Here is a 12,818-nt window from a genome sequence, read left to right as displayed (position 1 = left end):
AGAGAGAGAGAGAGAGAGAGCGAGAGAGAGAGAGAGAGAGAATTGCGTGTAATTAGGGCACAAAGCCACTCACCAGCCAATCAAAGTGCCATCCACCATCCTCCCACCTCCATATTCCCTCATCTCGTCAGATACCCCCCACCCCACTGCACATCTACCCCCACCAATGATATCCCAATATTTTCAGTCTTCCCCCTGGGGGGGTTCAGCGGGTGTTGGTTAATAACACAAATTTTGTAGTCACCAACCTACATCTGCCCCCCCACCCCCGCCGGCTGCTCCCCTCAGCTTGTCACATGACTGGTGACCAGGAAGTGAGAATTGAGCGACTGTGATGTGAAATCCAAAGACTTGCCAGCATGCAGTACAGCAACTGGCTTGCTGATGCAGGAATGGAAACTGTTGGGGAGACCTTGCGAGAGGCCTCATGAAACACTGCAATTAAAAACAATAGATCGACAATAACAGAGCTAGCGATTCTTACCAAACAAGCGTATTTGTAGCTAGCAGTTACATGAAGTTGTGCAAAACTGAAAATGAAAACGGCAAGCAGACACCATCACCCTGGAAGCCCGGGGGCTTGGCTCCGGAGCTCACGATGAAGGACACGTATGAGTGTTCATGCAGACTTACTGTATGTTCATCTGCTACATCCACTCATGTCTGACGGCCTTGTTCTCATGATGTGGTGCTTTCAAAGACATATTGGCAGAAAGAAACTCAAGAAAATAAAGTTTTTGGAGAAAAAGCCATATTTTGGCAATTAAGTCAAAATATTCTGGTAATAAAGTCATAACCTTACCAGAAGAAAGTTCACAGGTTATTTAAGAAGAAAGTTGAAATATTTGGAAAAACACAAAACAGCACAAATGTAAAAAAGAGCAAAGAGCGAAGTTGATACTCGTGATATTCTTTTTCACCTCCAGTATATGACAAAGCTGACATGTATACTGTATAACTTGTTAGCTTAGCATCATCTACATGTGTAGATTCTAGTCCTGTTTAGGGGCACAGGGGAGCTGGAACCTATCCCAGCTGACTGTGTGTGAGAGGACTGGTCACCAGGGACCAAAAAGTCAAAACAACCAATCACACAGAGTTCAACCGGGTTGGGAGGTAGATACGGTGTGCCAATAGACACATGACCCCCGGGCCGCACTTTGGACACCTGTGCCAGGTATCGGTGACGCCAACCTGCACTGAGAGCTTTGTTAGAAAGAGGTGCCAGTACATACAGTGTATACTACTACATATACTACTATACTACAGTAGATGTGTGTACATACAGTATATACCATAGTATACTGTACATATACTACTATACTACAGTAGATGTGTGTACATACAGTATATATCGTAGTATACTGTACATATACTACTATACTACAGTAGATGTGTGTACATACAGTATATACTGTAGTATACTGTACATATACTACTATACTACAGCAGATGTGTGTACATACAGTCCTGTATATACCGTAGTATACAGTACATATAGTGCTATACTACAGTAGATGTGTGTACATACAGTATATACTGTAGTATACTGTACATATACTACTATACTACAGCAGATGTGTGTACATACAGTCCTGTATATACCGTAGTATACAGTACATATAGTGCTATACTACAGCAGATGTGTGTTTTCTCCCACATGTCTTTGTTTTAGCAGTGGGAGGGGCGGGCGGGCCCAGCAATGATGTATTATTAAAAAGCTCTGAGTGCACCAGTGATGAGTGTCTGCTTGTTAAAAGGAACTTCCTGCAATCATCTGGGGTATTTTTATATTGTGAGGTCCCTGCCTTTTTTTAATAAGAGGAATACTGTAAAAAGACCCGTGGGGATGATTTGGACGTTATGTGCACAAATGTGCACGTGTCTTCCACCACTTGGGACTATATCAGTGTGAGATGACACAAAGCCTAGGTCACAACCGGTCGTACGGGCTCCCACGGCAGGTCTACATGCAAGAAACAACGCACGGAGGGCGGTGTGATGTCCTGACTTTTGAGCCGTAGACCGGCCAAAGACGATCTTTGTCATGTCAAACTAACTCTTACGTTGTTTTCAGGTTGCAAGGACACTGAGCCCCTTTTTCCATTCATTTTATGGCATAAAATAAGCCTCTTGTTATCCAGCCTGTGTGGCACAGCGACACGAGCAGATGAACCACGCACACGCACACGCCAATTTATCCAGGGCGTCATAATTATCAACGTGTTTCTTTGTATGGTTTGATTAATTGATTTAGCACTAATGGTGACAGGCCATCCATGTTCATAAATAAAAAAGATCAAATAAATGTCACGTGACGTCACAGAAGGTCTGTCATAAAAATAGTGGTGGAAGAAGTGGCGGAGGTCTCGCGCATGTGCAGAACCCATCATGTTTCCGGTACGAATCTTACGTCGTTGGTACGCGCAATGCTTGGCCATGGAACGCAATGTCAGCACTTTTATTGCAAGTTTGACGGACGTCTTCCAACTTAGGTGCGTTGGCGGTACCGATGAGCGACAGCCGTATGTCCAAGCAGCCTCAGATTTTGGATTTCCAGGTTGTACGTTGGCTGATCACCACAACTACGTTCTGCACAAGAAAGGAAAAAAGCAGCGATTTGGGGAACGCCACAAATTGCATGGCCAAAGAAAGATTGGTCTGGTTGTGACCTCGGCTTAAGGGAGTTGTTTTCTCACAATTAGCTCTCTTTCAGTCCTCTGTTCACTTCTTGCACGTGGGTGTGCGAGTCCTGTGATTATATCAAACCTGCTTCTAGTTTATGATCACAAGGCCCAAAAGAACCATACAAGACGTTTGTGTGTGATTATTCATCCACGCCAGCAAAATTACTTGCAAGCGGCAGAAAAAGCACAAACACTCTCACACACGCATGATCAAACATGCACCTCATGCGTTATTTAGGTCTCCCGCTCCTCGTTATGTTCCTTTCAAAAGTCCGGAGAGAGCACTCAAGCTAAATGTGATGCTGTTTTGTGAATGTGTGGGACACGTGCAATACTGTGACTCAGTGGGTGTATGCGGTCTTACTACAATGTCCTGCCTGTGGAGTAAACATCAGTCAATCCAACCTTGGCCACATGCACAACACAGTGCATGACTGCACTCTAGTGTTTACTGCCTGCCAACACAAGCTCATGAAGCCTGACACTGTCCAAGTCCATGACCCGAATAGAAAGGTAGAAGTCCAGCAGGGTGTGTTCATTATTAAATCAAACAGTATTTCTCAGACAAGAAACAAAGGTCACATATGATGTACCCATGACGGTTGATTTTGCTGAATCCATTCTACGCTACAAAGAGCAACAGCTGCAAACATAGAAGAGAAACCCACGCACGCACTAAGAGAACATGCAAACTCCACACAGAGATGCCCAAAGAGAGATTCAAGAGATTCAAGATTCAAGAGAGTTTTATTGTCATGTGCATAGTAAAACAGCAGTTATACCATGCAATGAAAATCTTATTCTGTTCATTCTCCCACGAAAAGAAAGAAAACACAAGAAAGAATAAGAACATCCATCCATCCATCCATCCATTTTCTATACCGCTTCATCCTCATTAGGGTCGCGGGGGCATGCTGGAGCCTATCCCAGCTGACTTCGGGCGACAGGCGGGGTACACCCTGGACTGGTCGCCAGCCAATCGCAGGGAGAATAAGAACATAAGAAACATAAACACATAAACATAAGTACCAATAAATTAAGCAACAACAACAGAAGAGACATTAATACAAGTAAATAATACAAACAAACAAACAAATAAATAAATAAATAAATAAAGTGCTATGAGTGTGTGCGTGTGTTGCGTGCGGCGTGTGCGAGTGCTTCGTTGAGAAGCCTGATGGCCTGTGGGTAAAAAAGCCAGATCTTCCAGATCTCCTGACTGTGACACCAGGCCAACGTGCGGTCAAATCAAAGCAGGGGGAATCCACATATCATGCTTTGTCCTGACTGTCCTGGCTAACAATGACAAGGTCCTCCATATTTGCCAATCATACACCTAAACATCTTGGCATAGACAAGGACGAACAAACTGAAGACAGCATCAGGTCTTGAGGCAAAATGAAGCGCACTATTGGGCTGTTGATTCAGGTTTAACTAGTTTGCAGTCTGAACAACAACAACATGACATTTAGGGATGCACAGGGTTAGGGTTAGGGCTAGGGTTAGGGTTAGGGTTAGGGCAAGGGTTAGGGCTAGGGTAAGGGTAAGGGTTAGGGCTAGAGATGCACCCATAGTTGTATCCATAGTCGCGCCAGGAAATGGAGTCAAACGCTTCATAGAAATATTAGTGAAACAGCAGTTCTCAGTACGCCTGCTACTGTTACTCTGTTTCCTGTGTGGTCGACACTTGTTTTTTTTTTAACAATCAGGTGTCATTAAGAATGTGTGCAACATCACTGCCAGCACCATGATAACCGAGTAGCAGAACACACCAAAGTAACCACTCTGCATGGTCACAGTCCTTACTTTTTGGACACAATGACAAGAAAGAAACCTAAAAGCCATCAGGGCAACGTGCTTCGGGCTGCTTGGCCAACACGCTGCAGTGCTGGAAAGTCTCTGGTTCAATCCTCTCCATCAATGTGCAAGATAAACACTTGTTTACAGTGGAGTTGTTATGAGGCAACATAAACAATGCTGAGTAGCTAATGTTTCACCAGGAGATCCTGCAGACACTTAATACCCACATGGGGGGCGTCCTGTCACCAGACACATCCTTTGTGCTGCACAGACACTGGCTTGGTGGGATAACCACACTGCAGCGTTATTCTCACATTAGAGCAGACCAGCTGTGGAAAAACAAGTTGTTCCAGCAGATTTGGTCTATTCTCCAGACCACCAAGAGCAAAATGTGCACAAACCTATTAGTTGAAAGGGAGAAAAGAAATGCAACTTCATCAAAATCCAGAAGGTTAAACTGCCCATTTCATAGGGCCCTAAGAGAGCCGTTCTATTTTTTCCCAAATTCCATTTTTTCCGTTCGGGGGAACTCATAGGACTCCCCTATGGCAGTGCTTCTCTACTAACGTGTGGTCTCTACGTGCTTTCTGATTTCATGAGAGTATTTTTTAATTCCCTTAATAATCCTTAAAAGCAGATGTATTAGGGCCCGAGCACTGCGCTACGCTGAGGGTCTGAAAAACCCACCAAAAAAATGTGACATTTCAATTGTCCCGAATACAAACAACCAAAACTCACTCACGCCACCAGTTTCACAGAACATCACCAAATTTGGTGGCGACGTCAACTGTGATGTGACAGGACGCACGAAAAAGTCTGAAAAAAACATATTCTAACATAAACAGGAAGTCAGCCATTTTGGTTTCCGGTGGCAATTTTGGGCGAAAACCAGGGGTTGTATTTCAACGAACTAGTCCAAGACACTTGGACCAAACGAGCCCAAATAAAAATCACGGCTACTAGACAGACGGGCAGTGTTATATTCCCAAGGATTTTAGGCTGTTCCATAACATGTGGGCGGGGCATGGCAATCAGACAATTCGCCACTAAACAGTAAACGTTAATAACTCAGGTCCACCAGGTCGGCTCCTCATCACAATTGGTACAAATAATGAAGCTATACACAGGTCACTTCCTGAACTGGTCTCAGCGCCAGGAAATGGAATACGCATGGCCTCCGACATGAGTGAACCATGAGTTACGTGATGTGATGACGTGGCACATGAGAGGTTGGCTGATTGCGTGTTGCTGGGAGGTGAGTCTCTTCACGTGAAGACACAGCTGACTTTGTGGTGTTCATGAGCTCGCTCAAGAGCAAAACATGTTGCAAACTTGTAAGATTCTTGGGGGGGGGGACTTTGCTTTGCCATTGTATTCGTAAAAATCTGATCTTGACACACAGTGTAGTTTAGATTATCTTAGCCACTTCCTCTATCCTCAACAACGTGTTATGTCATAGCCATGATGCAGTGACCAAAAGGGGTGGGTCCTTTGGAGGAGTGAATCACTTAACTGACAGGAAGACGCCCACGACCCCCTCTCTCCCCTGAAGTAATTTCAAGAATCTGCAGCAAAACTGTGTTTGTTTAACACTGTCACAAGGAAGCAGCTTGCAAATGACGTTATACTTGTGGGATTAAAGCTTAAATTCATTTGAGGGCCGCATGACATCCTTTTTTAGACACTGTTATGCCTAATCTTATGCAAGCTGCACGCCAGCCACTTTCACAGCTCGCCATGGTTCTAGCAGCGGCTGCTGACGTCAGCCAGCTCCAGGCTGTGTCACTTGAGCCTGGCCTCTGAGGCCAATGCAGTGCTTTTTAAAGGCCACCAATAAAGGTGCTAGTTTTTATTCCAGATGGCTTCAACACGTATAGTTTAGCAATAATACAATTCAGCTGATTTGGAGGTGAAAAAAGACACTCATACGTAGAAGGACGCTTGGTTTTTTTGCTGTGCACATCACAAGTCCGACACAAAGCAGGGATGGCTCTCTGCGCTCTGCATTCATTTTATGAGCAAGCAAAGATGCTGCAAAAGCCACATCTCTGCACTACTGCCGAGACATCCTGTCTGCTTTCCTGCACGGCCGTACCGCCCACATAAGCATTCATCACCCACAGACAAGTCACACACGCCACAGAACTCAATGGACACCTTTTCTCCATGGCATGTTTCAGTAAATACGAGACAGACAAAAGCCATTTGGATACAAAAATACGCCTGATTTTACACCAAAAACGCACTTATGACACAATAAATCCTTCCATCCGTTCCAAGACAGCTTGAGAAAATCATTCTGGCAAACTGAAGGTAACACAAGTTATAAATAACCATTTTTTGTTGAATCAAAAGAACCTTCCATTATTGACAAGAAAGTTGTTGTCGACAATAGCAATAATAATCAAATAAAACAAAATGCAGTAGGGGCCCGCTTTTTGCCTGCCCTCCCGCTCAAACCCTCCTGCGTTAACGTTCTCCTCCGTGTTTGGATCAACATTTGCAATAAGAATGACTGTTGTACAGTCAGTATTAGATTAGATTCTCTCTTCAATATGCCTCACGCACTTATTACAAGTAAATGAAGCACTTTCAGTAGATGTGCAACGTGGAAAGAATGCTGAAATTCAACTGCTGTGGAAAGTGGAAAGAATGCTGTGAAATGTGGATAAGTGGATAGAATGCTGAAATTCAATCGCTTGAAAGCAAGATGGCGCTGCTGTGTGTGGCTTGGCATAGTGGTTTTAATGTAAGCGGCACCATTCCATTTGCCCATTCCTTTTTAGCAGACTAAAAAGGGTGGAATTTCAAATGTTGAAATGTTGAATGATCACAGTGGGATGGAGGAGCAAACCAGCAACCATCACAGAATCTACAGGAAGTGGCCACTAATGAATGTTCATGTAAGACGATCAATCAACAGGTTATTTCTCACAGCAACTATGGTGCGTTTATGGACCGCCAAACAAAGTGCAAACACTCGATGCTTGACAAACAAACATTAACAGTGAAGCACAAAGACATAAACATGTAAAAATGGTGTTTTTTTTCCAACAGTGGTATATGTACGCTGTGCATTTCAACTGTATTATCGCCTATTTATCAATCATTGCTGGCTTTTAGATGTTTTTTCCTGCAGAAAAAATGGCTTATCCATTTTCAAAGAAAATGAATCAAATGTCCAAAAATATGCACATTTGCAGTGCCGTGAGAAGAAGTGAAAAGAAAATTGACCCATCCAACTTCAATGAGAGACAAAATGAAGCAGCCAACGCCATCTGCGCTGTCAACATGAGCTGTTGCATTTCTCTGTTGCACTTGCACTTGCAATCCAAGACGAGCCTGAACAAGTTTTGCCGATGTGAGGGAAGCGGACAAGTCGACCCAGGGAGTAAAAGAAGTATGTGTGACACGTGCAACGGAAAAAACAGGTTTGGTCTCTTCTAGTGTTTTATGCACTCGTCACATCACATGCGGCACAATGTTGTATTCTACAGCCTACCTTTCATAGGATCAACATTGTGGAGTTTTGGGACTTGGCAGGCCCCACCCCACCACCATTTCCTGGTGATGCATGCCATCTCCCAAAAGAATCCAAAGGTTATTAATTATATGAAAGCTGCACACATTTACAGCACGTTGAAGTTAAGACAGAACATGTCAAAGTTACACACGGCTACTCGGATCAACCAATGATTGTAGTGACGTCGGATGACGAGTCTGTTCAAAGCCAATCATGGCCGGACTTCTGGATTAGGGCGTGCATGACTCTCTCTCCCCCGTAAATCCACGTTATATACAAAAGGCACCAGCAATGAGCAAGACGCCCGGCATGAGCTCACCGCTGTTGCTGGGTGACCGTGAGCCAGACATGCCCTGTTGCTACCACAGCCGAGGGGGCGCTCCGTAAAGTCTGTCTTCCCACACACTTTGCTATGAAGAGTAACACAGAGTGCTAATTGCTCAAATACGTTATTGTGGGTGCTGCAGCAGTGGGCAAGAAATAATGGCATCTCAGAACGACGCCTTTTTCCCAGTTCAACTCTGCTCAGACATCCTTTGTTAATTATTCAACAGCAGTGTGGCATGGGGTGTGGCATGTCAGCGACTTTCTTTAGAGCCACGTCACAGGCAACTACGGTTGGAATAATCCATTACTCTCACTACAGCTGCAACAATTCATCAATTCATCCACCACTCTTTTCAGTCTCTCAAATGTGAATGTTTTCATTTCCTTAATCTTCCATGAAAGCAAACCTATCATTGTTGTTTTTTCAGGCAAAAGAGGATATCCATGCACACGTCAGCGTTAATTTGGAAAAGAGTGATGGACATTTTTGGACGCTTTCCTGGTACGTTGTGGACCAAACCACTAACGGTTTGTTTGGTTCATTCAGGTTTGATCTGTCTAGGGCATGCAGGGATGTCTAAAGTATTTCCAGCGAGGGCCACATGCTGAAAAATGAAAGGACGCAAGCAAGGGCCACTGTGATATTTTGTAAAGCAACATACTGTATGCTAGCAAGTTACAGTATATACTGTGTTTCAGTATTTCATGAGTAGGCAAAAAAGCCTATTATTAGTATCAACTTACATCTTTGCTCTCTTTTTTTTCTCTTTTTCTCGCAACCAAGTTTTTCAAAAAATTTTATTTGATTTGTTGTTTGGTCTGTTTTTCGTAATATTACTTGTTTTTTTTTTATTTCAACTTTATGCCACCAAAATGACGCTACTATTACGATGTCATACTTTCTCAATAGATCACAACCTTTCCTTCTTAATATTTTGACTTCATTCTTGTAAAATTACTGATGTTTTTTCCATTTTTGCTGTTGTTTTTAATTTTCTTGTTAATGTATATTTTTAGCATGTGTCCCAGGCCCATAAAAAAGCAGTCCCGGGCCGCAAATGCATATTTTGAACTCCCCTGGTCTCAGGTCTAAGTGAGCACTCGATTAATGGAAACAACAAGCATCAGATTAATCGACTGAGAAAATAATTGAGGGCTGCCTGCCGTCAACATAACCGAAATTGAAACTAAAAGCAACCACTGCTTGCACACTTGGGACTTTCAACAGGAGAATGAGTGAAAAGAAAGCATTTTTCAACCTGTGGTACTTTGCTGACGTGGTTTTCCTCCATTTCTATTGTGATTCTTGTGTTTCCATGACATACTCTTATCGTCACACTAAGCACAAGTCAGCACCAATCAAGCAGAAACAGCCACAATGAAAAAGTTTCAAAATTCACGCCACATTTGGGAGAGGATCTGCAATTTGTAAGCTTGGCTCCTTTTTCCCTTGGCGGGACGTGTCAGCACCTCTGCCCTGTCCACGATGGCAGAGTTACCCTGGCTCCTGTTTTCCTTGGCGTATGAAGTGGTGTGAACAAGGCAGCTGCCTGTGTTGTTTTTCTAATGCAATGTGAATGTTTGGAAAGCTGTTGGAATACCGTAACAATATTTACAATGCAGACAGAGTTACAATACTTTTCGAATGCCGTTCAATATTTTTCCACTTGGAATCCATCTCGAAAGTTTTTAGCATGCTGAAACCACTCAAGCCGGCCACAAGAATGGGCCCTAATATCTGGAATGCACTCAGAATGCAGTCCAATGAACTTTGAATACCCAGGAATAAAGCACCAATGTTCATTCTGACTCATTCTAGCTCTAGTGTGACTACGGCATAACAGCTCCTGTTGCTTCTGCCACCACAAACGCAGGAGGAGGACCTGGACGAGAGCCAGGAACCAGGTAGACTACGGGAGGTAACGGCAATGCAAAACAATGAACTAGATAAACAGCATGACGACATTCAACTGAGGAATGACAACACACCGCTTGAAGGAAAAGTGGAAGATTGATGACATGAAACAGTCATGTGATTGTGACTGGGCTCCACATGACATGCAGATCTTATGCCAGGGCAGCTGGCAACAGCGATGACGTTACTTCATCAGTGTATGTGGATGTTGAATTGGAGGACCGCAGGAAACCAAAGTACTCAGAAACCGGAGAAAATATTTAAGATGACATCATGGCGACGACAAGGAAATAAAAGACACGAGTCACAAAGACTTGATGCATCTTGAAGTTGACAACAGTTAACAATAACTCTCCATCGTGCCAAATACAACAATTGACTATCAATTGATTATCACCAGTAAGTTCTTGTTCAACGTATACACACAAGCTACGTACGTGCCGGCGCCACTCACTTCCACTTCTTACTCCGGCAGACAACACGTATTCAGAATTCACCACTTTTATTCAATTGTATTTTTATCCACTTGACCAGAGCTACATAAGTAAAGTTAGATAAGCAGGTTTGACAAAAACATGTTACAATAATGTTTCTCTTTATTTTCCTCAAACTGCTGTGAGTCCTTCAAGTCCACAACCAGGAGAACAATTTCTAGAAACCATAAACCACTTGGTGATCCTAAAATATGAAGAGGAACCTAAAGAGGCAAAAAAATCATTGTGTCTTCCTCAAATGTGTTCACATGCTCTTCATGTTAGTCAGCAGCACTTTGCTCACCACACGCAGACAAGCTGAGGAAGTAAAAGCGGGGGCTGAAGCAAGCGTTTGGCTGCCCTGTCCAACATTATTCTTCATCCTCAAGCGCCAACAGGTTGTGGCGGGTGAGCTTTTCTTCATTCAAGGAAAATACTGCAAGGGTTTTTATGCTTCATGAATAATACCATTGATTTATACGTACAGTACCTAAGCAAAGCGAGTACTCCCCTCACACTTCAGCAGCCGGTATCTCCCCAAGGGACAAGACTGGAGAAATGAGATATACTTGCTGTACTGAAAACACTCAACACGCAGCCATTCTTATCATTATTATCATGACTCGAACCAGGATACCAAGATAACGTGTCATCAGGTCTGGGGGTGCATTCATGCTGCCACCCCGGGGGAGTCAAGCAAAGGCAGTGGTGCACAAAGGCCAGCTGGGAGGCTAATCTATTCTATTCTATTCCATTCTATTCTATTCTATTCTATTCCTGTTATACAGTATGTACGAATAAGCAGCGTTACACACCTGCTCCATAAATGTATCAAATAAAGTATAAAAGGGTCATAAGATGTCGTTAATGTTGACTGACAGGAAACCATTAGAGTCGTCCCTCGCTGCATTGCCATTGGACATAAATGATGGCTGTTTCATGGTGGACTACGGCCGATTATTACTCCAAAAACACTGAAAGACACGTTACACTGCATGTACTATTCTGCATCAGTAATGTTATGGGACATGATGTTACATTACATTACCTTCCACACTATATGGAGAATGGCTACCAGGACATCACACGCCACGGCTGACACGGGCACGCCATGCCATGGCCGATACGGACACGCCATGCCATGGCCGACACGGACACGCCATGCCATGGCCGACACGGGCACCCCAAAGCCATGGCTGACACGGGCACCCCAATGCCACGGCTGACAGGGGCACACCATGGCTGAGAGCAAGTGAAAAAACTCTTCTCCTCTCATTCCGTGTGGAAGTGGTAAGTTTTTGGCTTCTTCATCTTTCTTCCCCACTCCATTTGAAACACTTTAAGTTAAAAATAAGTAAATTGGCGAGGCTAACTAGTTAGCTCGGTAGCTTGCTATGCTAGTGGCGGCTGTCTATTATGTCCCTCCAGTGAAACGGTAGCCCTTTCTTTGGCAGGAACCAATCACGAGCTACAAGGGAACTCACGACAAGCTCATCAACCCACAGGAGGTCATTAGTCAATATAACAGTCTTACAAAGGTAGCTAAAATCATCACACGGCGACTTAACACTCTAAAAATAACAAACAAAAGCTATTTTAACGTCTACCCGTAATGCAGCAGAGCAGTGCCAGTGGGCAGCCTGGTGCCAGGGCTAATATGCACGGGATCATTTGGACTGGTTAACATGCAGGTCACATTTTGGAAATGCTGCATTGTTAGAACTTTTTGGAGGCTTTTTGAGAAGGTTTTATAGGTGGAATAGTTGCATCCCATTACGTGCACTCATAGCGGTCCCTTTTTATCTCTTTTTATATCTTTAGAACACAGAAAAAAGTGTGTTCAAGTCTGACATAAGGATTGTGGATGATGGGCTACATTCCAAAAAAAGTGCAGTGTTCCTTTACGTGTGGGGGCAGGGGGGTCCTGGTGCTGAATCTAACTCAGTGGTGTCACTTTTATTGCAAATGTGGAGGAGAATGTGAAAGTCACGACAGCAGGAGGGTTTGGAGGGGGAGGAGCGAGCCGTGTGTCAGAAAGGTGGGGAGGCTTTTCACTGACACCATTTAGCTGTTTCAGGTCGGATTGATTTGTG

At 43.8% G+C, this 12,818-nt stretch overlaps 1 protein-coding gene across 2 annotated transcripts in view; it reads right to left on the bottom strand.

The window, feature by feature from the left end:
• The window catches only part of abr (ABR activator of RhoGEF and GTPase), a 118,595-nt gene that overhangs the window by 104,777 nt on the left and 1,000 nt on the right, over positions 1-12,818 (bottom strand). The gene's annotated exons all lie outside the window — the stretch shown is intronic.

This window comes from Dunckerocampus dactyliophorus, chromosome 16 (genome assembly GCF_027744805.1).
Source record: "Dunckerocampus dactyliophorus isolate RoL2022-P2 chromosome 16, RoL_Ddac_1.1, whole genome shotgun sequence".
Lineage (NCBI taxonomy): Eukaryota > Metazoa > Chordata > Actinopteri > Syngnathiformes > Syngnathidae > Dunckerocampus > Dunckerocampus dactyliophorus.
Note: the sequence above shows the minus strand (reverse complement) of the source record. Positions and strands in the feature narration are given on the sequence as shown.